This window comes from Piliocolobus tephrosceles, chromosome 4 (genome assembly GCF_002776525.5).
Source record: "Piliocolobus tephrosceles isolate RC106 chromosome 4, ASM277652v3, whole genome shotgun sequence".
NCBI lineage: Eukaryota > Metazoa > Chordata > Mammalia > Primates > Cercopithecidae > Piliocolobus > Piliocolobus tephrosceles.
In genome coordinates this window covers 103,250,364-103,277,295 of record NC_045437.1, presented here as the reverse complement: position 1 = coordinate 103,277,295, position 26,932 = coordinate 103,250,364, and the positions used below count along the sequence as shown (strand labels likewise).

Below are 26,932 nucleotides of genomic sequence, written 5' to 3'. Positions count from 1 at the left end.
CCACTTTCTGAAGGAATTTTTAAAACAGCAGTATTGTTTCTTCTATAAATGGTTAATAGAATTATACACAATGAAACAATTGTGCCTAAATTTACTTTTGGAGAAAATTTTGGATTCTAACCTGATGCTTTAGATTTCTATGTTTCTGTGCAAATTATCTATTTCTGTAAATTTAAGTTTTTGTAATTTGTTTACTTCAATGATTTGTCTATTCTAAGTTGTATTAATTGGCATAAAGTTATTTTAATATTGCATTAATATATTTTTATTGTTAGTAGAATTGGTAAGAATGTGTCCTCTTTTGATATCAGTAATTTTTTAATTTTCTCTCTCTTTTCCTCATTTAGCCTTTCTAAGAGTTTATCAATTTCATTAATCTCACCAAATAATCAACTTTGACTGTGTTAATTTTATATATTATTTGTCTGTTTTCTATGCCATTCATTTTGGTACTTATCTTTATTTCCTTCTTCCTATTTTTATGAAGTTTATTTTTATCCAGCTTCTTAAGGAACTCTATTCGCTTGTTAATTTTTAAATCTTCTATTCTAATATAAGCGTTTAAGATCCACAATTGCTTCAAACCTAGCTTTTGCTGCATTCCACAAACTGTTAGATTTGTGGTGTTAATTCAAGTTGAATTTGTGTTGTTAATTCAAGTTGAATTTTTTTGTGTGTAATTATCTTCTGAGTTTTTTTCTTCAACTCATAGGATTTCTAAAGAAATGTATTACTTAATTTCCAAGTATTAGGCATTTTAAAATGTTTTCTGATTACTAATACCTAATTTATGTATAGTGTAGTCAGAAATATGCCCTGCAATATTTAATTATATTGAAATTTATTGAGATTTATGGTGCAGCATAGGTCTATCATTGTAAAAATCCCATCTGCTTTCCTCTGTGTGTTCTGCAGGTATGGGGTACAATATTCTGTTAATGTCAATTTCGTAAAAGTGGTTCATGAGGTTGGGCACGGTGGTTCATGCCTGTAATCCCAGCACTTTGGGAGGCCAAGGCAGGTGGATCATGAGGTCAGGAGATCGAGATCATCCTGGCTAACATGGTGAAACCCCATCTCTACTAAAAATACAAAAAATTAGCTGGGCGTGTTGGCGGGCGCCTGTAGTCCCAGCTACTCCAGAGGCTGAGGCAGGAGAATGGCGTGAACCCGGGAGGCGGAGCTTGAAGTGAGCCGAGATCGCGCCACTGCACTCCAGCCTGGGCGACAGAGCGAGACTCCGTCTCAAAAAAGATAATTAAAAAAAAGTGTTTCATGATGCTCAAATTTCTATTCTCCCTGTCTATTTTCCTACCATTGTCATGCATTTTATATTCAGTAACTCCTAAATATCATTTGCTTTAAATAGTTTTATTCTGAGGAAATTGAGAAAAATAATCTTCATATTTCTTACATATTTGCTTTTACTGATTCTATATTTCTTCTTGTATATTCAAGTTTCCATGCTTGACCATTTTTCATAGTGCAGGTGGGTATACTAGTGAGAAATGCTTTCTCCTTTTCCTATATGAAAATATTTCATTTTAGCTTCACAGAAACAAATTTGTTAATACTTAAGTAGTTTCTTTGACTATTTTTAATTTAGTTGAATTTTGAATTGCAAAATTTTTCAACAGCTCTCAGATGTTGGCCTTTTTTGCTTAGACGTCTATTGAAAACATGTCCTAAAGTGAGAAACAGTTCAAAACTACAACGATGACATTATTTTAAATATTATATAGAACTTCAACTAATAGCCACTTTTATCTTTACTAATGAACAGTCTCAAATATTTTGGGTATGTTTGGATAATAATGAAACTTCCCCGAACATTTGATTAGACTCTTAAATCTATTAAAAGTAAGACATCTCAGAAAGCAAAATCCTTCACTGTATGCTGGATACAAGCTTTTTTTTTCAGAAATCCATTGTATAGTAAACATATGGGAATCATGAATATTTTCCTCGTCTCCAGTCAGCTTCATGTAGCTCTTTAGAAGCATTGTTTTATACATACTCTCCTCTTGCTTGTGGCACTTATGAATTAAACATAACATCTTCATTATGAGATCACAACATCATTCTGTCTTCTGATGAAACCTCCAAGGGGTAAGTTCTCACAAGTCACTAATAGAAGACATGATGCACAAGAGCACCAAGTCATACCAAACAAGTTAGCTAACAGTTATCATACCCACTGGCGAGCACATATCCATTATTTGCTTTTAACATTGCCTATGGTTTCACCTAAAGCTTAAGACACCAATTTATTTCATGTGTTTGGATAATGTATCTAGAATGCCAACATGGTAATAGAGGATTTATCTTAAATGAGCTGACTTCAGCAAAGTGTTCTTTTCCAGATGGACTCAAAGGGCATTTCAGCTTCCTTCACAGTGAAAGTATTTTATTGCATTGGCTGAAATAGAATGTTGTCTGCCTAATATTTCATTCTAAACATTTTCCAAGCCAATTTCTATACTTTTCAATTTTGCCTTGAATGTTCTGAAAGTGCCACATTTCAGCTACTTGGCTATGCTTAGAAGCTTTATCCTTAAATTTGATGACCAAAGGAATATGCATGTTTTGTCATAATCTCATAGGATTTGTCATAGGTCACTAAATTCATCAAAAACACTACGGTTATTTGTCACAATTGACAGGAAATTTAGCTCTAAGTCTCTCTTGCTGACTTCTAGAAGACCCAGGTCTGGCCAGACAACAAAAAAGACTGCTCCTTGCACAAAGCTGTGTAATATTTATAAACTACATCATACAAATTATCAGCTTTGTCATTGTCCATAAAAATAACTTTTGAAAAATGGTTACTGATAGATATGCTCTTACAAATCAATTGTTGACCTTTGATATAGTCATTGATCACTGACTCTGTTAGGATTACTACATTTGGATTTCATGTCTGGGGTTAACATCAACTATTACTGAACTTGAAGATATTTTTATAAATCAAAATGATTATTATATACTCTGCTCAATAGTAAGTAATCTCCTACATTTACAAAGGGACATATATAACCATTTTAAGCCTCAAATTCAATATCATAGGATATGGTTTAATTATTATTCATATCCTGGTAAACTTTTTATTCGTGTTTAAGGCTATTTTCTCTCCTAATAATAAAGATCTCTTTGTTTCTTAATAGAAGAATTAATAGTTAGGAGCCTGAGGAATAAGAATTGCATTTTAGGATAAATATCAACAATGATTCTAAATAACTTATTATCGGGATGTGTTTGTTTATGGCTTTTAATTTCTGACACTAATATTATGTTTAAATGTGGATTTTTAATTAAAGTTTTAATTACATTCTACATTAAAACTTTATTTTTTTATTTGCAGAAAATAGCACCTCAATATTTTTTCTAGCCATGTTACAATCACCATTTGCTCATGTATCTCTATCCATGGTCTATATATTAATATAATAATTGTCAATATCATCTTAGAAAATGGTAAGTAATCTTCTTTTGAAACAATGTTCTAGTCTGCTAACTATATATTGCAAGAGACCCATGTATCACTTATAAAATAAGTAACATTTAAAAATTTCCATAACACTTGAGGAGTATTTTGAAAGACAAGACATTTTATAATGTATACTTTTGATTAATCTATTGGTTTTCTATAATTTTAACTGGGGTAGTGAATTATTTATTAATAATTTTATTCATAAAAACATGACTTACTGTACATTTCTGTATACTTTCAGATTGCTTTATGCACTGGAAATACTGATTGTCTCACAACAAGGTGTTTAATCTTAGAGCAAAATGGTTAGCTATGATTTAATGGTCTGTTGTCCCTATAAAGTTAACCTTCTACAATCTACTGTATAGTTTTATTTCAAAAAATCATATATGTATCTCTTACAGACTTTTGGCACAACCTACACAGCCCAATCTTGGAATAGAGTATTTTGAATCATCATCATATGTGCTTCTTATTTTTATTTTTTTATTCTTTGGGCTTGAGGCCTTCTCCCTTCGCCAATATTTTCAGATTTGTTATAATGTGATACATGGGCTACCCTGCTTTTCCCATGTTCCATCTAATTTTATATAAATGGCACTGAGGTGCTTGTTAGTTCATCATCTCTCATATGTGTTGGTTGAGGGTTTGAAATATAAAATCCTTAAATGACAATCACTTTAGAGAGATATTATTCACCTAGTTTATCGACTCCAATGCAGCATGATTTCAGTTACAAGTAGAGCAGCTCATTGCCGCTACCATGCACTTAAGCAGTTTACTTCTCGTCACTCAAAGATGCCAGCATACCCAAATTCTTAGAAATGGTTTCATAAGAATGAGCAGTTCTTCGCATACTGAATGTTTGTTAAACACTTTCTGATCAGTTCATTAATAACCATACGGTGCTTGAAAATTTCTGTGTTGGTTAGATTTTACAAGTAAAAGCTTCACAATAATGCATGAAGGCAGTGAGGTTGCAACGCAAAAGGAGAAAAAAATTTACCCAATTTTCTTCAAATTTTATCTTGTAAAGTTTTTTTTTGTGCTGTAGTATCACATCCTCAATAATGTAATGCTATTGGAAATTTTACTTGCAGTCTCATTATTTGGTATCTTAAAACTATCTTTTCTAAACTATACCCAAAATGATAAAATGTCACCTGAGAAGTCCTCTATATTTGAAAATAAAAATACACAATACACAAGTTTGAAATAATTCTTTGACTTTTTTATTTAGAAAGTCTATCTGCTTCTCTAGTAGCAGGCTCCCACTTCATTCCTTAAATAATTGCTTTCTTCTCAAAAAAGGATCATGCCATAAAAGTTGAGACAGTAAAAGTTTATCAAAATATCTCAATTCTTAGGTATGATATAATTTCATTACAAAATTCAGAGTAATATTGTTTTTACATTTTTAAGGCCTTATCTAGAATGTTACTCTGAGATGGAAAGAAAGTCAAAATGAGTTTACCTAAAAAAAAATTGTAAAAGTCACTGTATGCAACTAAAACCCAATCGTGGGGCCTGGGGTAATATATTCATAATTTTTTAAATTAATCAATCCCAGTAACAGCCCTCATGGAAAAAGGTCAGTCAGCAAAAAACAAGTAATCCTTTGGAAACAAAGGATCCATTGTACATGGGAAACTTCCTATTTTTTATTTTTTCCTTGGGGGAGGTGTTGTCTCAGTGATTCCAAAGAAATTCATTCAAATTCCCTAATTAACTTATTCTTTGCAAGTTAAAAAAATCGCTAGAATTTTAAATTATATTCTGCTTGATAAAATTTATTTCTCATGTCTGAATTTACATATTTCCTTTTCTCAAATACAGAATTAACACTTTCATTTCAATTCATTCATACTGGGCTTAATAGTACTTCTTATTAAAATATTTTTATATTTTAATTTAAATTAGTTAATTAACTCCATAAACAAATAAGAACAGTTTTTAAAGAGTGATTATTCATACTATAAAATAATTCATGATAAACATGATTTAATACATATTTTCAATCACTTTCCTTGTGCTATATTAAATTTCTCACTTAGACATATTTATATAAACATAAAATGAGAAATCTATGTATCTATATTATTTATATATGTCATTTTACAGCCTTCATATAACTTCCCAATATTGTGTTTCATATAAAAGATACCACCCCAGCCCCCAGAATTGGGTTTTAGTTGCATACAGAAACTAAATACCTTAGAGTTCTGATGTTAATAGCTATTCCTTGTGAAGTCTGTATGGATGTGAATTTCAAATTGTGTAGTTAAGAGGTAAAAAACAGGCCGGGCGCGGTGGCTCAAGCCTGTAATCCCAGCACTTTGGGAGGCCGAGACGGGCGGATCACAAGGTCAGGAGATCGAGACCATCCTGGCTAACACGGTGAAACCCCGTCTCTACTAAAATACAAAAAATTAGCCGGGCGTGTTGGCGGGCGCCTGTAGTCCCAGCTACTCGGGAGGCTGAGGCAGGAGAATGGCGTGAACCCAGGAGGCGGAGCTTGCAGTGAGCTGAGATCCGGCCACTGCACTCCAGCCTGGGCGACAGAGCGAGACTCCGTCTCAAAAAAAAAAAAAAAAAAAAAAAAAAAAAAAAAAAAAAAAAAAAAAAAGAGGTAAAAAACAAATGAATAACACAAAACTTAAAAGCAATTTTGACATGTAATTTAGCAACTCAACTTTGGTAATAAATCAACCTAATCATTTACAATTACACTTGCCCCTTTGGCCATTCATACCATTTTTTTTTCCCTACTAGAATACAATTGTTTCTCCCCTGAGAATGTATAAATTTATGTTTTCTCTGAACTTTTCACCAACTCTCCAACTCCAACATAGCAAAATATAAAACTCCACATGTTAATAGCTGGGTGTGTGAGTTCATTGCATATCTGCCAAATCAATGAGTTGGATTTGATGCTGCCTTTTAAGCACGATTAAAGCATTTTTCTAACCAGCAACATTCAATTATAAATCTAAGTAAAACTCCAGTACTGAAATAAAACCAAATTCTGAAGATGGAATTTAGCATGGTGTCCATCTAAAAAGAGAAATGCTTGGAAGTGACAGGTTTGTAGTTCAATTTAATTTTAACTAACTTATTGCCATTCTTCAATTTGAAGCCAATATTCACTTTGAGTTCATCTCAGAAGTTTAGATTATCATGAACATTTGACAATTTGTAATCGAATGCTCACAGGCTAAAGGGGTTTTGCTCTTTTATTTGATGGATTTTGTCATGCCAGAGTCTGGCAGTGCATTTTATTTGACCTTTCGCCTCAACTCCATTCATCTTAAACCCCTTGTCACATGAGTGACAGACCATCATGATGTGATGGAAGACAAAACTTCAAAAGGATGCATCACCTTGTCAGATAAATGCAGATCAGAAATTCTTTTTTAAATATTTAGTGAGTTAAAGGACAGTTTAAGCTAAATTAGGTTGTAATATTGAAAAGTAGAAGAAGGTAAATTTTAGAGATCAAAGCTCACTATTGAAATAACTCTAATAATATTTAGAAATGAAAATCAGAGTGACTTTTATGATCTTTCCTGTAAAGTTGTAAGTGACAAGATAGAATTTGCTTAAGAAAAAGTCAGAGGGAAAGAAAACAGTTCAACTAGGTACCATGTGTTTGCGTACACACACAAACGTAAACACCCCTTTATTAAACTTTGGGCATTTGTCAAGAAATGTGCTCTCATTGGGCATATTGACCAAAATGTAATTCACCTGGAGTTCCTGATACTGTTAAAAAATTTTGGTGGAACTGAAAATAGGTAGTTTTGTATTCCTTGAGCAGAAATCATGTATCTACTCACAAAACAGACATCATTGAGGTGGAGAAAGGAGTAGATTTCCTCATATTTTGTAGGTCATTCATCTTACATCAAAGACTTTTTATTATGAAGTCCTGCAAGATTCTCTACTTTGTGCGTTTATACCAATAGACAGAGGCCATTCATATTGTAAATCAATGAACTAGTTTCTTATTTTGGCAGGATCAGCAGTGACTTAGCAGTAGAGTGTGAGCACAAAGTAAAGATATTAACCTGACACATTTTATCCCTTCCCATGAGAATTTCTCCTATCCATGGAAGAAGAGATATACAAAAGACAAAATAATCACAAGATAAAAATGCCATAGCCCTGGAACAGAAATTACGAGAAGCAAAGAGACCTGATTCTGTCACAAGATGCTGGAATCTGATAATAGTGTTTTTCTATTATATGAGTGTCCAATAATACATATACATACATATAAACATACACATATATACTGACAAATATCTTCTTTATTTATAGATTTAGTTATTTGAAGTCACAAAGTGTTTTTTGTTTTGGATAATAAAGCAATCACAAAGATCTAAAACAATAGTCTCAATACACCTAAAATTTAACATATCTGAAATAAACACATAGGAATAAAGCATATATTTCTGTTTTCTTTCTATGGTTGTATCATTCATCTAACTTATATCATAAATTTTGTCCAGTTCTCTTCTCTTCATAAGGATATAAAATAACTGCTAATCCAAAGTGGTTTAAAGGAAGGTTTTATGACAGTTGATGTTAGAACACAAAGTGGCTGGTTATTATTAATATATTTGTTCTTTCCTTAGCTAATAACTAGTCTTTGCCAAATAATATTTATTGACATAAATGAATTCCAGCAAGAAATAACATTTTTATTTCACTATTATTATAGAATGTATTCATCATCTGCAAAATCTCTTATATAGTATTATTATTCCCTTCCTATTGCATTTAAAAATGAAGTACAATTATATATAAATATTATATATATTTAATCAGTGATTTTTTTTGCCCTAAATTCTGAGAGCAATATCTTTGTGCTTCAGTAAGTGTTTACTTATCATCAAGAATATTTTAAAACACGACGTAAATTTAGAAGACAGTAACTTTTAAAATGCAAACTATTATCTCTAAAAGTATGAAGATTAATAAGATCTAGTATTTGATAGAACAACAAGGTGACTATATTTAATAATAATATACTTATATATTTAAAAATAACTAAAAGGATATAATTTGATTTTTTTGTAACAAGAAGGATTAATGCTTGAGGTAATAGAGTTCTCATTTACCCTGATGCAATTATTACATATTGTAAGTCTAGTCAAATTATCCCATATGCCTCATAAATATATGTACCTACTATGTACTATTATGCACAAAAATTAAATGTAAAATGAAATTTTAAAAATATTTAAAAGGAGTAAAGATAAAAGATGATATGTTACCCAATAATTAAGTAAAGAAAGGTGTTAACAAGCAAGTTTGTGAAAATTGAAAATATTTTAAGGCTGGCATTTTGCATCAATAAAGTGCTTGAACATCACCTAGGTTAACAGAATCAATCTCAACTCTATTTCCTGTGACAGAATACTCCATGGTTCTGCTCCTATTAATATCCAAGCTTTTACAAAGAGTCATTACCATTTCAGTAATTCTGCTTTGTGTGCATGTTATTATTATTACCATTAACACAAAACATAGTGCATTAAAATTATACAAATGTATATGAATAAATGCACAATTTAAAAAAATGTTGTGAAATGAACACTTGAGCAAACACCAACTTAGTTAGAAAATATAACAGGATTCTCAATGCCCTACATAAAGACAACTACCAGCTTCACTAACACTGTGAATAACTACTCTCCTAACTTTAATGATAAATATTTACTTGTTTTACTTTTGCCTTTTTCACTGATTTGTAAATCACTAAAAAATTATTTTGTCAGTTAACATAATTTATTAATATATTTGAATCATATATATTCATGTATCTTCCTCTTCTGAAAGAATGTTTTTCATTCATTTTGTGAATAACCATAATTTATTCATTTGTGTCGCTGCGACATGCATATCACAATTCATTTACTGATTTTAGTACTGAGGAATCATTGAGATTTTTTTTAGCATTTGTTTATGCAAAGCTGCCGTGAACACTCTTGTCCATGTTTCCTGATTCACATATGCATGGATTTTCCTTGGGAATTAATTTGAGTGGAATTGCTCATCATAGACTAAACATGTCTTAAAATTTCTTATACTATCTACCTATCTTGAAAGTCTTTCAACCAATTTTAATGCCATGAGGCATTATTCCTCAATTTCCTCATCTACCTTTTGGATTGATGAACTTTTTTTTCTTTCCAATTTTTTGAGGGTATTGCAGTATTTCTCTGTGGTTTTAATTTGAATTATTGTATTAATAATGAAGTTAAGCATTGGGTTTTCATTTATCTGCCATCTGTATTTCCTCTTTTGTAAAGAGCCTGTTCAAGTTGTTTGTCCATTTTGCTAATAGGTTTAGTTTTTGTCTTATTGATCCTTAGAAGTTCTTTATATGTTCTGGATACTAAGATATTAGGTTAAACTTGTGAAAAAATATCACTTTCCACAATTTGGCTAAAATTTTAACTCTTTTTATAATTTATTTTGAAGCAAGATAATCTGTTTAAGGCAGCCTCAAATTAATCCTTTTCTTTATGATGAACACTTTTTCTCTTTGTTTTGGAAGTTTCAACCTATTCAAAAAACATGAAGATACTATGCTGCATTATTTTTTAAATATTTTACAGGGGTGGCTTTATGTTTAAGTCTTTCAACCATCTAGGATTGATTTTTGTTTACTTTATAAGAGTGGTCATTTTTTTTTCTATGTGGATACTGTATTGTACCACAATAATCTTTTTGAAGAACTCTGTTTATTTCCCACCAATATGTGGTTCTACCTGTGTAATATATCCAGTATCCATGTATACTTTCTTTTTTTGTTTTTGTTTTTGTTTTCTTTTTTTTTTTTTGAGATCGAGTCTCACTCTGTTGCCCAGGCTGGAGTGCAGTGGCATGAACTCAGCTCACCACAAGCCCCGCCTCCCAGGTTCACGCCATTCTCCTGCCTCAGCCTCTTGAGTAGCTGGGACTACAGGCGCCTGCCACCATGCCTGGCTATTTTTTTTTTTTTTTAGTAAAGACGGGGTTTCACCGTATTAGTCAGGATGGTCTCGATCTCCTGACCTCGTGATCCACCTGCCTTGGCCTCCCAAAGTGCTGGGATTACAGGTGTGAGCCACTGTGCCCAGCCTCCATGTACACATTTTAAAAAGTTTATCTTTTCTGCTCAGTTTACTTATACATTTATCATTATATTATTTTAATGATCTTTCATTTATTATAGTTTTATAATTCATGGTATTATCAGGTAAGTCAAGTTCCCCCTAGTTACATATCCTTCCCTTCAGATTTTTTGGTCTATGCATTTACGTTTTTTTTAGGTTTAAAAATTCTCATTGATAAAGTTTACAAAATCTGTGAAATTTTACTGAGGTTATTTGAAACTATAGATATTTTAAAGTAAACTATAATTAAAATATCATATTTTGAACCATTTATTTAGGCTTTTATAAATATCTCTCAATGCAACTTTATAAATTTATCTATATATAATTTTTAGATACTCACTGACTCTATTTTGATATAGCCGTTTCCTAATTCTTTGCTGATACTCCTTTTCCATGGTTACTATCAGTGACCAAATTCAAGAATATTGTTTTAGTACTCATCTTGCTTGACCTATCAGCAATATTGAGAGAGCTGAACCTGCCTTCATAGAGTTCTCTTTCCTTTTCTTTTCTGACATTGCACACTCTTGGTTTTCCTTTTACCATGATAAACATTTTATATTCAGCTTTCTTTGGCAGATCTTTGAAGGCTTCTTTCTTATATCTAAACCATTTATTCAACTAATTTCTTCCTCTTCTGATTACCAGTGTTAACATAAAAAACCTCAGACAAATTACATTCAGCAGAGTTTAATTGAGCAAAGAACAATTCATGAACCAGGCAGCATTTTTCAGAACCAGGAAAGATTCCAAGAGCTCCACCTAACAACCTGGGCAGGCTGTCTTTATAGAAAGAATAAGGAAATGGCAACAGAAACAGCTTGATTGGTTACAGCTTGGCATTTGCCTTGTTAGACAAAGATCAATTGGCATCCCATAAATGGCTGAAACTCAGTTGCTGTGATTGGCTGAGATTCAGCTATTTGTAAGAAGAATATACTCTTAGGTTAGGTTGCAATTTATTTACATACTAAGTTATACTGTAGTTTGCTATGTATGAATTTAAAGTACAAAGGCAGCTTTAGGCCGAAGATACTTTAATTTAATACTAACAAAATGTAATTTAAAAAATTCTCCAGACCTTTCTGATAGATCACTTTAAAAATAAGCTTTCAATACTGATTTATTAGAGTCATCCCAATATTAACATGACTGTAATTGAACCCTTGATCCCAAATTTAAATAAAAAGAAAAATAACATTTGAAACACTTCTCTTCTATCTCAGTAAATTATACCAGCGGGAAAATTTATAGATTTGCTAAAATACATTTATTTTATCATTCCTAAAATATTTCACTGTTTCCTCTTGGTTTTAGAAAATAAATCCAAATTACTTGACATGACTGCAAGAACATGATTACCTGACCCTTACCTATTTTCCTACTCTACTCTCTTTTTTGTCTTTAATCTGTTGTTATTTTCTTCATTTCAAATTTTTAAAATACTCTCAAATGTTTTTCCTTTTGATAAATCTCTTCCCCTCTTTCTCTTTTCAAATTCTATTTACCATTCTGTTCTTAGCTTAAATGTCACTTTCTCAAAAAGGCTTTGCATGACAACTCAGCTCTAACCAAAATCTCCCCATGTTCTTCTTTAAAATCCTGTTGTTTGGGCTGGGCACAATGGCTCACACCTGTAATCCCAGCACTTTGGGAGGATGAGGTGGGTGGATCACTTAAGGTCAGGAATTTGAGACCAGCCTGGGCAACATGGTGAAATCCTGTCTCTACTAAAACTACAAAAATTAGCCAGGTGTGGGTGGCATGCACCTGTAGTCCCAGCTTCTCAGGAGTCTGAGACCAGAGAATTGCTTGAACCCAGGAGGGGGAGGTTGCAGTGAGCCAAGATCACGCCACTGCACTCCAGCCTGGGTGAAAAAGCAAGACTCCATCTCAAAAATAAATACATAAAAATAAAATAAAATCCTGTTGTTTGTATATATGCATATGTGTTTATTCTTTAAATTAGATTATAAACTATATAAGAGTTCAGAAAGTGATTAGTATGTATTACCTTCTTACAAATTAATTATGGAATAAATGACTTGATCTGAAATGGAATACTGTCAGTACTTAAATTTAAAGCTATATTTGATTAATTTATATTCCTTGTGGCAATATATGCTCTTTTAAAAGACTTCTAGTAGTAAAAGGCTATATCTACAGCAACGAAGCCTAGCAATTCTTAGTTTAATCCTGGGATTATTGGTATGAATTATTGTTCAAGCATTTAAATGCTAAAATTTTTTGCATATTATTTTTTATATTACTAAGGGAGGCAAGCTTTGTTTTTGTTTTTGTTTTCTTTTGTTTTGTTTTGAGACAGAGTCTCACTCTGTCGCCAGGCTGGAGGGCAGTGGCGTGATTTCAGCTCACTGCAACCTCTGCCTCCCAGGTTCAAGTGATTCTCCTGACTCAGCCTCCTGGGGGGGGGGGGGGGGCAAACTTTTAATAATTCATATACCTACACAATATTGAAAGCTTAAATTTATAGATCATATTATATCCTTAACATATTGTATGCATGATGTATTTATAATTCATATGTAAAATTAGACCATGAAGTTAAAAGGAAAAATGTTGTGCTTAAGAATATGAGTCTGGATTCTATTTTATGATACATTCTGAGATACAGATTCATAATTTACTGACTGGAATTAGGTATTACTTCATAGTAACTCTGTTGACCTTGATGAACTTTTAATCATCAAGGTTTTCCTGACCAGCATTTTCCACTTCTAGATAATTTTTGAATTGATACAGAATATTCTAAGGCTACCTTTCTAGTAATTTCTTTTGCATTTAAAATTGGTTACTTCTGAAAGCAAAGGACACCAATTATCTGCTTAACAGTGAAATGATTTCCATTTAAAGTAACTGTCAATAATTTTTTTTAAAAAAGGGATTATAAAGTGTTTAAAATAACTGAAGTGTTAAAAGAATGTGCCTTCTAAAACCTTGATTTTTACACAAAAATTATTTTTAGACTGAAAAGTTGTAATATACTCAATCAGTTTTTAGAGCTTTTAAGTTTTACCATTTATTTCTATATTTTGTGTTATTTTTGGAAAGATACAATAAGGGTAAATTTTAAAAACACTTTAAATAACATTCAAACTTGAATTATTTCTGTGCCCTGTGAATATTCACAAATATCAGATTAAATGAAAATGTCATGTGTAAAAGCAAGAAAAGGTATATTTATCTGCTAGAAATGCCATAAGAAAAGTACCACAGAGGAAGTGACTTAAGCAACAGAATTTTTTTTTTTTCTAATAGTTCTGGAGGCTAAAACCTCCAATATCAAAGTGCTTTCAGGTTTGGTTCCTGATTTGGGCTCTCTTTCTGGCTTGCAGACAGCTCCCATCTCACTGTTTTCACATCACATTTTCTCTGTCTCTGCATACTCCTGGTATTTCTTTTTCTCTCTCTTTCTCTTTAATCAAATAAGGACCCCATTCCTATTGGATTAGGGTCCCTCCCATATGACTTCATTTAAGCTTAATTGTCTACTTAATGGCCCTGTTTTCAAGTATTATCACCTTGGGGATAAGGGCTTCAACATTCAGTTTTGAAAGGACACATTTCAGTCCATAATAAAGGATATTTACAGTATTGACAAGCTCATTTAAATTTTTTTGTTGAAAATAATAACTGACAGTTTGTAAATAATAGGCACATAGAAAATTGTTTGTGATTTTTCCAAATAAAAACTAAAATTGTGGAGAGGAGCAGAGCAAGATCACAGAGTAGAACTTTGCAGTGGAAAATTCTCTGCAGAAACCTTACAGGGCAGGACATAATTGGGTGATATATCCAAAATGCTGAAGGAAAATAAAACCAACAACAACCTTTCAATCAAGAAGGCAGTACCCAGCAAAGCTATCTTTCAGAAAGAAAAGAAACAAAGACGTTCTTAGACACCAAAAGCTGGAGGAGTTTATTAACATCAGAACTGTCTTACAAGAAATGGTAAAAGGAGTTCTTCAGGCTGAAAGAACACTATACAGATGGGTAACATGAAAATGTGAATGTATGAAACTAGAAAAGTAAGCATACAGTCAAATTCAGAATACTCTAATACTATAACAGTGATCTGTAAATCTATTATATTTTTAGTATGAAGGCTAAAACACAAAATAATTAAAACTAATAATAGCCACAGTAAATTTTTACAGAATAGGAAATTTATAAAAATGTAAAAATGGTGACATCAAAAATTCAAATTGTTGTGTAGGAGTAGAGGTGTGCATTTTTTTTTCTTTTTTTGCAATTAAAGTTAAATTGTTTTCAGCTAAATATAGCGTTTTATAACTATAAGAACTTTTTGGCAGCCTCATAATAACAACCAAACAAAAGTAATAGAAAATACATAAAAAACAAAAGGCAAGAAATCAAAGCATACCACTATAGAAATTACTTAGCATGAAAAGACAGCAAGAGAAGAAGAAAAGAATAAAAAATCTACAAAACAACTAGACAATAATTAATAAAATGGCGGTAGTAAGTTCTTATCAGATAGTAATTACTTTAAATTAAATAAATTATATTCTGCCAAGGACCCACTGGTTCAATGTATTACCAAAAAGAACCAACTATATGCTGCCTACAAGAGACTTACTTCACCTTTAAGGACATAGAGAATAAAAGGGATAGAAACAAAGATTTCATATAAATGAAAATTAAATAAGAGCAAAAGTGGTTATATCCATAGCAACTAATCCAGACTTTAAAAAGTATAAAAAGAGACAAAGAAGTGCATCATATAATAATAAAGAGGTAAATTCATTTAGATGATACTATATTTATAACTATATACTGAATATTGGAGCACCTAAATATATAAAGCAAATGTAAATGTTTCTGAATGGAGAGGCAGACAACAATACAATAATAGCAGGGAATTTAAACTCCAGAATTTTAGGAATGAACAGGTCATCTAGACGGAAAATAAATAAACATACAAGTTAATCTACATTCTAGATCAAATGAACCTAACAGACATATACAAAACATTCCATCCAACAGCTGAAGAATATACATTCTTCTCAACTACACATGAGCCATTCTCTAGGACAAATTATATGTTAGGCCACAAAACAATTCTTGAATAATGTAAGATTTTAAAATTATATCGAGTTTTTTTCTGACCACAATGGTATAAACAAGAAATCAATAATAGGAGACACTTCAGGAAATTCACAAATACACAGAAATTAAACAACATGCTCTTCAACAACCTATAGGTCAATGAAGAAATTAAATGAAAAAATTAAAATTTATTGAGACAAAAAAATATATACCAGAACCTATGGGACATAGCAAAATCAGTTCAAAGACAGAAGTTTATAGCAACATATAGCTACACCAAAAAAGTAAAAAAGGATCTCAAATAAAACACTTAATGTTGCATCTCAGGGAACCAGAAAAACAAGAATCAACTAAGCACAAACTTTGTAGAAGAAAGAAAATAATAAAAATTAGAGTAGAAATAAATGAAGTAGGGACTAGAAAAACAATATAAAAGATCAACAAATTAATGAGTCGTTTATCTGAAAAGATAAATTGAGAAACCTTTAGCTAGACTAAGAAAAACCAAAAAAGACTCAAATAGATAAAATCAGAAGGAAAAAGGAGACATTATAATGGATACAAAGAAATACAAAGTATCATAAGACTATTCTGAACAACTATATGTCAACAAATTGGATATTATAGAAGAAATTGATATATTATTTGATGCATACAACCTACCAGGAGTGAATTATGAATAGAAACTCGCAAGAAACCAGTGACAAGTAAGGATGTTGAATTAGTAATAAAATGCCTCAAACCAAAGAAAAGCCAAAAAGCTGATCACTTCACCGCTGAATTCTATCAGTCATTTAAACAACTAATACCAATTCTCAAAGTCTTCCAAAAAAATAAAAAATAAAGAGGAAGAAATACTTAACAAAATTATTTTATGAAGCCAGCTAACCCTGATACAAAACCAACTATATCACAAAAAAAAAAAAAAAAAAAAAAAAACTGTGGGCCGAGAGCCCCTGATGAATATAGATGCAAAAATCCTAAGCAAACTTCTGCCAAACTGAATTTAACACGGCATACAAAAGATTATTAACATGACCAAAAGGTATTAAATCCAGAGCTGCAAGAATGGTTCAACACACTGTCATAGGATCCTTTGGGTGCTGCCTCACCAGACAGAAACCTCTGTGGTTGGTGGTGCGTCTGCTTGAGTTTTGATCATGCCCGCTGGGCTTGTTCCACCTACTTGGCCCAGCAGGCTGCACCTGGCTCATACTACTGACCTGGATCCCACACCTGCCAAGGGCAAGCCAGGCACACAGCAGCAAGCAGTGTGTGAGTGACTGAATGTGGGTTCCGGCCACTGTGCACAGTCATGCATGTCAGCTGCTACAGTGGGGCAGGCAGCTTCAGGCACTGGCAGAGGCGTTGGCTCTGTGTGAAGCTGTGGCTGGACCAGACATACCACAAGCAACTTCCACTGCAGGCACCAGCATCTGAATGAGGGAAATGTCGTGGTGCCTGAAAGCTCAACGATGCCAGGAACTGCAGGGCCCCAAAGAGTGTGTTAGGGCATGTCACATCCCTGGCTCAGGGAGCCCTGAGGTCTGAGCTCCCAGAAAGGCTGCAGCTCTTTTGTCCTTCTTCTTTTTGTCATCTGCAGCATGGCAAGTGAAGGGGTGGGTTTGTTGCGGGACCATTTCTGTTACAGCTATTTCAGTCTCACGACCCTGCTCTGGCCAGTGGCTCCTGGGCTGGTCCAGCCTCACCACCTCTTCATGTTGTGTGGGTCAGCCACCCAGCACCAGCAGAGAGTGACAGGGCTATAGTATTACAGCTCTGGCTCAGGGAATCCTGAAGTCTAGGCCCCCAGAAGGGTCACCACTTTTCATTCCCACGGTCTGGGAGTATATCATCACCCACAGCCTGGTAAGCCAGCCAGGAATGTGTTAAAGCCCCTTTCATGCCAGCTATTTGGCAGTCCTGAGTTCTTGTCCCATTTCCAGGAAGAAAGAGGTCACATGGACAACTAGAGGGTGAGCAAAGTGGAGAAGAGCTTTACTGGGTGACCAAAAGGCTGTCAGCAGAGAGGAGACCAAAGTAGGTATCTCCTATCAGCAGTAAGGTGGTCCCAATGAGTGTCTGAACCTGCTGAGTCCTGGGTTTTTTATGGGCTCAGAATGGAGGAAGTGAGTGATGATTGATCCGTGGGCAGGAGGAAGTGTATGTTGATTGGTCCATGGGTGGGCCTGGAAAAAGCACCACTCCATTGACCAAAAGGCACCAAGGAAGTTCTCACTCCTGGTGGAGGACTTCACCTGGAACTGGAAGCCCAATCCCAAAGCTTCAGGCCATCCCTGGCTTGAAGGTGGGGTTTCACTAGGGACCCACCCCTTCCCACCTAGGAAACTGTCTGCCTCCCGCCACCATGTCTAAATTAACAAATGTGAAACATCACTTTAATAGAATAAGGAACAAAATTCATACGCTCATTATAATAGATGCAGAAAACGCATTGAATACAATTTAACTTTATTTTATTATTAAAAACACTGAACAAATCAGGTGTAGAATGTACCTAAACACAAGAAAGACTATATAAGACAAAGCAATAGCTAACATCATATTCAACAGTGAAAATTGGAAAGCTTTTCCTCACAGATCTGGAATAAGACAAGAATGCTCACTCTTGCTCCTTCTATTTAATATAGCACTTGAGGTTTTAACCAGGGCAATTAGACAAGAGGAAGAAACAAAAGATATCCAAATTGTAAATGAGTAAGTTAAATTGTCTCTCTTTGCAAATATGATGTTATAATATAGAAAACCCTAAAGATGCCACCAAACAAGTACTAGGATTAATAAAAGAATTCAGTAAAGTTGCAGAATAAAAGTCACCATGCAAAAATCAATAGTAGTTCTGCATACTAACAGCAAATTATCTGAAAAAGAAAATTTATAACTAACCCATTTATAATAGTTACAAAAAATAAAATTCTTAGGAATAAATTTAATCAAGAAGGTGAAAAATCTCTCCACTAAAACTATAACACATTGATGAACTACATTGAAGAAGACACAAATACATGGGAAGATTTCTTGTGTTCATAGATCTGAAGAATTAATATTGACAAAATGATCTTGCTATCCAAAGCACTAACAAATTCAACACAATCCCATCTTAAAATTATTATGGAACCACAAAGATCCTGAATAGCCAAAGCAATTTTGAGCAAAAAGAAGAAAGTTGGAGACATCACACTACCTGACATCAAAATATCCTACAAAGCTGTAGTAAATAAAATAGCATATTTTCTGTAATAAAAACAGGCAAGTAGAACATTGGAACAGAATAGAAAACCCAGAAGTAAATCCACATATTTACAGTCAACTGATATTCACTAAAGGCATCAAGAGCATACAATGAGGCATGGACAGGTTCTCTAATAAATGCTATTGGGAAAGCTAGATATGCACATGCAGAAGAAAAACATTAGACCCTATCTCACACCATATACCAAAATAAACTCAAAAAGAATTAAAGACTTAAATGTAAGACCCAAAACTATGAAACTATGAGAAAAAAATAGAGAAAAATCTCCATTACATTGTTTTGAGCAATAACTTTCAATATGACACAAAAGGCACAGTCAAAAAAAAAAAAAAAAGCACAGTCAACACTAGCAAAAATAGACAAATGGGATTACATCAAACTAAAAAGCTTCCTCACAACAAAGGAAACAATCAACAGAATAGAGACAACCTACTAAATAGGGAAAATATTTGCAAACTATATATATAATATAGTTTATATTATATATATATTATATATATATTATATATATTATATAAACTATATTATATATATATTGCAAACTATATATAATAACTATATATTATCTATAAGTTGCAAACTTATATATAATATAATAATAAGGGGTTAATATACATAATATAGAAGGAACTGAAACAACTCAATAGCAAAAGAAGAAATAACTCAATTAAAAACTGGACAAAGGACTTGAATAGGCATTTCTCAGAAGGCAACATTCAAGTAGCAATCAGGTACATGAAAAATAATGTTCAACATCATTGATCATCAGGAAAATGCAAATCCAAACCACAGTGAGATATGACCAAGCACCTTTTAGAATGGCTATGATCAAAAGACAAGAGCTAAGTGTTAGCAAGGAAGTAAAGAAAAGGAAACATCTGCCCATTGTTGGTGGGAATGTACAGCCATTATGGAAACAATATGGAGCTTTCTCAAAAAATTAAATATAGGACCACCACATGATCCAGCATTCCCACTATTGGGTATACATCCAAAGGAAATGAAATCAGTCTGTTGAAGCAATATTTGCACTGCTATGTTTGTTTCAGTATTAGTCACAATAACCAAGATATAGAGTCAGCCTAAGTGTCTATCAACAGATTAATGAAAAAAGAAAATATTTATATGTATACACTGGAATACAATTCAACTATCAAAAGAAGGACAGTCTGGATAAACCTAAAGGACATTATGCTAAGGGAAATAAGCCAGGCACAGAAAGACAAATACTGCATTATCTAATTCATATGTGGAATCTAAAAAAAGTTAATCTCACAGTAGTAGAGAACAGGAGAGTGATACCAGGGACTGGGTTAGTAGGGGTGGATGTTGGGGAAATGTTGGCCAATGGATACAAAATTATAGTTAGAGAAGAGAAAAAAGTTCAGAAGATCTATTGTACAACATAGTAATGTAGTTAATAATATAGGGTATTATTTAAAAAATGCTTAGAGTGGACGTGAAGTGTTCCCACCACAAAAATGGTAACTATGTGAGGTAATGCATACGTTAATTATATAGATTTAACCATTCCACAATGTATATTGATACTCCAAAATATCATGTTATACACAGTGAACAGATATTCTTTTGTCTGTCAATTTTAAAAAATAATGTTCACAATGTAAAATTGATTATGTAATAGCATTATAATCAGTTGAGAATAACAACATAAAATTATTTCATACGTACATACACACTCCATGTGCACATTCAGGGAAAATTAAATTTGAAATTCAGATTCAATTTTCCTTGTATCATGGTTGCATCTTGAACTTCTGTATAGGTAAAGTTTAGTGAAAGACTTTTGTCCAGGAGTATTTGTGTGGTGGGAATGGGTAGGGGTGTGTGTGTTTGTGTATTTCTGCTTTTTGCAAAAGCAGAGTAGGCAGCTCACTTTAAAGCTGGGTTTTCCTAGGAAGTACACTAATTTTGATTAAATTTCATGTTTATTGAGCGGTGGCTGAGTTTGACAATCTCTCAAAACACCTTCATGCTTTTTCTAGTGTAAACAATATTAGCACAAAAAGCACTTTTCTTAATCTTAGTAAAACGTAATCTTAGCAAGAACTCTGAAGGTTGGAAACTATACAATGTACTGAACTTGTCAGAAGCACTGGGGGAAAAAAGGAAAAATCAACTATGTTAAAGAAAAACTGAGGTGTATTACATAAATATGCCTCTGTTTCTGTAGCTTGTGTGTGTGTGTGTGTGTGTGTGTGTGTGTGTGTGCCTGTATATGCTTTCTTTTTACATAGCATGCATATGGTCATTCCGTACCATCATTTTTTTCAGTAGATTATTGTTTTCAGATTATTAGCTTTTAATACCACAGCTGTCCTCAGCATCTGATAATCAAAGCTTCTATGATTCTCATGTTACTTTCTCAGCAAAATTTTCCTTTGTTACCAACAGTACCAGGATGTGCTATACCAAGTATGTCATGATATATGCCTAATTAGAATGATGTAAAATGCTGTAATGCCCATGTAGAGAATAGTAATTTTGTGCCAAATATGATAACATAGATATAAAATATAAGTGGTGTGAAGACAGAAAATTGATGCATACATTTGTGGGAAAGACGTGAGTAAGTATAATCATGCCCAGTCACTAAAACAACATTGGACTTCAGTTGCTAAAACTAGAAAAGAAAACAAATCCAAAGACCAAACTAAATTTTGTGTATGTGCTTTTTATATTGTACTTATATTTTCGAAAGAATCTGAATTTCTCCCTGCCCACCCTGTCCAACATAAGCATCATTTTTTTTTCTTGGAAAAGCTACTCTTTTTCCCACTGTTTAACACCTTCATATTTAATATCCTTAAAAAAATGTTATAATTAATTCTGTCAGGAAATGTATACTGTATATTAATCCATCTGTCTCAAATATTTTTAGTAACCATGAAACTTAACCTTCTTTTCTACTAACTTATAGGTTCCCTTCCTCTTCTGAAATTCTGTAAGCATAAGGGTTTACAATGCATCAAGCATTTAAAGATTTGGGAATGGTTAATTATTAAAAATTCCCTTTTGAATTGGATGGCACTCTTAGAGGCCAGGTGGAGGAATCCAAAAGTTTTTCATCACTAAAATGAAAGTGATAAGTACATTAATCATTGTTTTTGGTGAGATTTACTTATGTAAATCACAGTGTATGGCAACACATTCAAAATCTGTTTAAAATACTGCTTTGAAAGCATTTCAATACATTTGTTTTTTAAAATTTGCCACTTTACATAAAAATTATTTGACGATTTTCAATGCTATCTCAAGCTCACAAAGTGAAGAAGACACGCATATTCTTTGTTTTTTGAATTAAAAATAATACCTGAATAGTCTAAATTTTTTTTGCATCAGATTAAAATGTAACTTGTCAACTTTCTTGCTAAATTAGTAGGACCTTGTTTTGTGAGGGTGGGCAAAGCAAGGCAAAAAAATAGTAAAAATATAATTCCCATTTTTAATAATACAGTGATGTATTGCAATTGCAGTAACATAACTATATATATATAAATATATATATAATATATATATATATAATATATATATAAATATATAAATATAAAATATATATATATATATTTTTTTTTTTTTTCTGAAAGTGACCCAAATAGTTCCATTACCACTGTGAATTAGTCATTCAACCATTGTGGTCAAAGAAGTTTACTTTAACAATTTCCATGCTTAAGGCCTCTCACTAAACAATAATTCTGTGGTGGTGACTTTTTGGTGTGTCTAATTGTCCACAAAACCATACTGAAAACTGGCATTTCATGTAATTTAGAACCAAGTATTTAAAATAGAATAAGAAATATTTACATAGCTGATTATTTCATAAAAATAGGGATCTCTCAAATGTCAAAGACATATATATGATATTAAATATAGGTTTATATATAGTATAATAAAACTGTGGTTAAAAATACAAAAAAATAGAATACAATTCCCATAAAACATAATTGGAAATAAAATTTAATGTCACAGATTAATTTTTTAACAATCAGCTTTTATCAATTTGTTAAGCATTTCCTAATGAAGGCAAACAGCAGTAGCAAAACTTTCTAAATTTTCCTAATATTCTAAAATATGAAATATTGATTACCATAGCAATAAAGTAATTATTCTGTATACACAGGTTGGTATCTAGATTTTAAATGTGTGACATTAACAAAGAACTCTGGATTTTAAACCTCTATGTTTTTTTCTGAGGTACACAAAAAAAGGGATGCTCATTGCAAGCCTTTCTCAAAATTAGTGTAACCCTCAGAACAGCCTGAGTTTTATCTGGCCTCAGAGAATGTTTACAAAAACTGACGAAATTTCATCATTACAAGGCACTCAATGATTGAAGCCAACATATCCAATAAAACCTCTATTGAACTTTGTGCTGAGGTTGTGAGCATGATGCAGAGATAATTTGGAGTGGGGCGGTAGTATTTTGTTTTGTCCATAATGAGTTTTTGGTTAAAAAAAAAAAAAAAAAATGTACGCATATAAAATAATGAGACTGATTTTCTTTTTCTTTTTATTTTTTCTGGTCTCAGAAAGCTTATAAAACTGCTTATAGGAGAGGGCGAGAAGCGGCCGCCGCCGGCCTCCCGCGCCGGGCAGTCGGAGGCTGACTTGCAGTGGCCGCCCCCTTCTTTATGCTCTACCCAGGAGGTGGAGGCGCTGGCTTCCAGTGCGCCCTCCGCTGAGCAGCAGCGCTCCAGAAGAACCCTGCTGTCGCCGGCTCCCAGCTACTCTTCCTGCTGCTGAGCAGCGACGCTGTGGCGGCAGCGGCGAGCACCATCCTAATTATCTCTTGGCTAAGGAACACATGAACCTCATGAACACGGACAAGCTGAGTATCAAGGGCTTGGTTGAATCAGCTCTGAACCTGGAGAGGACTCTCTACTCTGACTATGCACCTCTTCAGCAATTCTTTGTAGTGATGGAGCACTGTCTGAAACAGGGCTTGAAAACTTAAAAAAGAAAAAGAAAAAGAAAAAACTTTTCTTTGACAAAATAAAGCCTTCTGGGAGGATCTAGAACTGGTAGAAAAGCTTGTTCCAGGAGCCGCAGAGATAACAGCAAGTGTTAAAAACCTTCCAGGACTTTAGACGCCAGTAGGTAGAGGAAGAGCTTGGCTTTGTTTGGCATTAATGCAAAAGAAACTTTCAAATATATGAAAACTTTGATCAATAAGAAATAACTTCTCAGTGAATTCTGCGAACCCAGTGCCCTTATGATGGAAGAAGAAGGAGCCATAATTGATGGCTTGTTGGTGGGTCTGAATGTCATTGATGCCAATTTCAGTGTGAAAGGAGAAGACTTGGACTCTCAGGTTGGAGTTATACATTTTTCAATGTATTTCAAGAACGGAAACAGCAGTAAAAGTAGTGAAGGAGACAGTCAGATTACTGCGATTCTGGACCAGAAGAACTTTGTAGAAGAACTGAACAGGCATTTGAATGCTACTGTAAACAACCTTAAGGCAAAAGTAGATGCATTAGAAAAATCCAACACTAAACTGACAGAGGAGCTTGAGGTTGCAAACAGCAGGATTACTACCTTACAAGAAGAAATGTAATGAGTTAAAGAGGAAAGTTCCTATATACTGGAATCCAGTTGGAAGGGTCCCAAGCAAGACAGAACTGCAGAAGGGCAGGCACCAAGTGAAGCAAGAAAGCATTTAAAAGAAGAGACACAATTACCATTGGATGTTGAAAAAGAACTGAGATACAGATCAGCATGAGGCAGGAGATATGAAGATGCTGGAGAAGGATGTCTGTGAGAAGCAGGATGCCCTGGTATCTCTTCAGCAGCAGCTAGATGATCTCAGGCCCCTCAAGCATGAACTTGCCTTTAAGCTGCAGAGTTCAGACTTAGGAGTAAAACAAAAAAGTGAACTAAACAGTAGCTTGGAACAGAAGACTAATCAGATGACTGCTATCATTAAACAACTTGAACAAAAATTGCATCAGGCTGAGCGAAGCTATCAGTCTGCTGAGTTGAACAACCGGCTCTTCAAACAGGAGTTTGAAGACAAGATCAACAGTCTGCAGCTCGAAGTCGAGGAGCTCACCAGGCAGTGGAACCAGCTTGAGTTAGAACTAAATCAGGAAAATGAAAGAAGATTACGAAACAACAGGAACATCCCAGGAAAGGGTTCCCAGAAGCCAGAATCCAAGATGGATGGGAAGCACAAAATGCAAGATGAAAATGTTAAACTAAAAATGCCTCTGGAAGAAAGTCACAGACTGCAACCCCACCCTATGGATGAACAGGATCAGCTGCTGCTCGCTGAGAAACCACAGGTGTGTCAGCTACACCAGGAAGATGTCAGTCTAACAAAGAATGTGTGTACGAACTGCAGAGGAACATTCTGTCATGCCTGTTCAACAAATGAACTGCCTCTTCCTGCAACTATGAAGCCTGAGCGAGTTTGCAGTCCCTGTCACGAGCATTTGATGAAGCAATATTCCACCAGCCCATCATAAGACTGGAGGCCAAGACCTGGACCAAAACGTTTATGCAAGTTTATCTGTACCTGTGTTTTTTTACCTGTACCTGTGTCAGGATCTCGTACAGCCAGTCCTTAGAGTCAACTAAAGATTTGATAGGAATTAACTAGATCCAGGGAGAAAAGGCAGTGTTTAGGGTTACTGGAAATTTTGCTTGTTTTCCCTAATAATTGTATGAAGAAAAGTGAACTCACTTGGGTCCTTCTCTTCTAAATCTAAACAACCTGACATTGAAGTTTTGCTTTATAAATTTCTTTGGAAGGGCAATTCATTTTTATGATTAGTGATAATAATGCTGGGGTGGATGTAATAGGAGAGAGAGTCCAAGTAGATAAGAATAAAAAGGTAAACGATCATCTTCTATAATATTTGCAGATTCAAGGGAGAGAGATAGATGCTGAGATCAAAATGACAGATGTGACATATTTTCCCAGGTGCTGTTAGACATAAACATTGTTTCCTCTTCACCCCAACTAACTACCTCTTTTTTCTTTTTCCTTTTTTTTTGGAATTTAGTTTATCCTTTTTTTCTTTTCTTTTCTTTTTTTTTTTTTTTTTTATTATGCTTTAAGTTCTAGGGTACATGTGCACAACGTGCAGGTTTGTTACATATGTATACATGTGCCATGTTGGTGTGCTGCACTCATTAACTCGTCATTTACATTAGGTGTATCTCCTAATGCTATCCCTCCCCACTACCCTGTCACCACAATAGGACCCAGTGTGTGATGTTCCCCTTCCTGTGTCCAAGTGATCTCATTGTTCAATTCCCACCTATGAGTGAGAACACGCGGTATTTGGTTTTCTGTTCTTGCGATAGTTTGCGGGGAATGATGGTTTCCAGCTGCATCCATGTCCCTACAAAGGACATGAACTCATCCTTTTTTATGGCTGCATAGTATTCCATGGTGTATATGTGCCACATTTTCTTAATCCAGTCTGTCACTGATGGATATTTGGGTTGATTCCAAGTCTTTTCTATTGTGAATAGTGCCACAATAAACATACGTGTGCATGTGTCTTTATAGCAGCATGACTTATAATCCTTTGGGTATATACCCAGTAATGGGATGGCTGGGTCAAATGGTAGTTCTAGTTCTAGATCCTTGAGGAATCGCCACACTGTTTTCCACATGGTTGAACTAGTTTACAGTCCCACCAACAGTGTAAACGTGTTCCTATTTCTCCACATCCTCTCCAGCACCTGATGTTTCCTGATATTTTAATGATTGCCATTCTAACTGGTGTGAGATAGTGTCTCATTGTGGTTTTGATTTGCATTTCTCTGATGGTGAGTGATGATGAACATTTTTTCATGTGTCTGTTGGCTGTATGAATGCCTTCTTTTGAGAAGCGTCTGTTCATATCCTCTGCCCACTTTTTGATGGGGTTTTTT

At 33.8% G+C, this 26,932-nt stretch overlaps 1 pseudogene; it reads left to right on the top strand.

The window, feature by feature from the left end:
* The first annotated feature begins 21,446 nt into the window (after positions 1-21,446).
* On the top strand, positions 21,447-25,512 carry LOC111542710 (annotated as a pseudogene).
* The last annotated feature ends 1,420 nt before the right edge of the window (positions 25,513-26,932 follow it).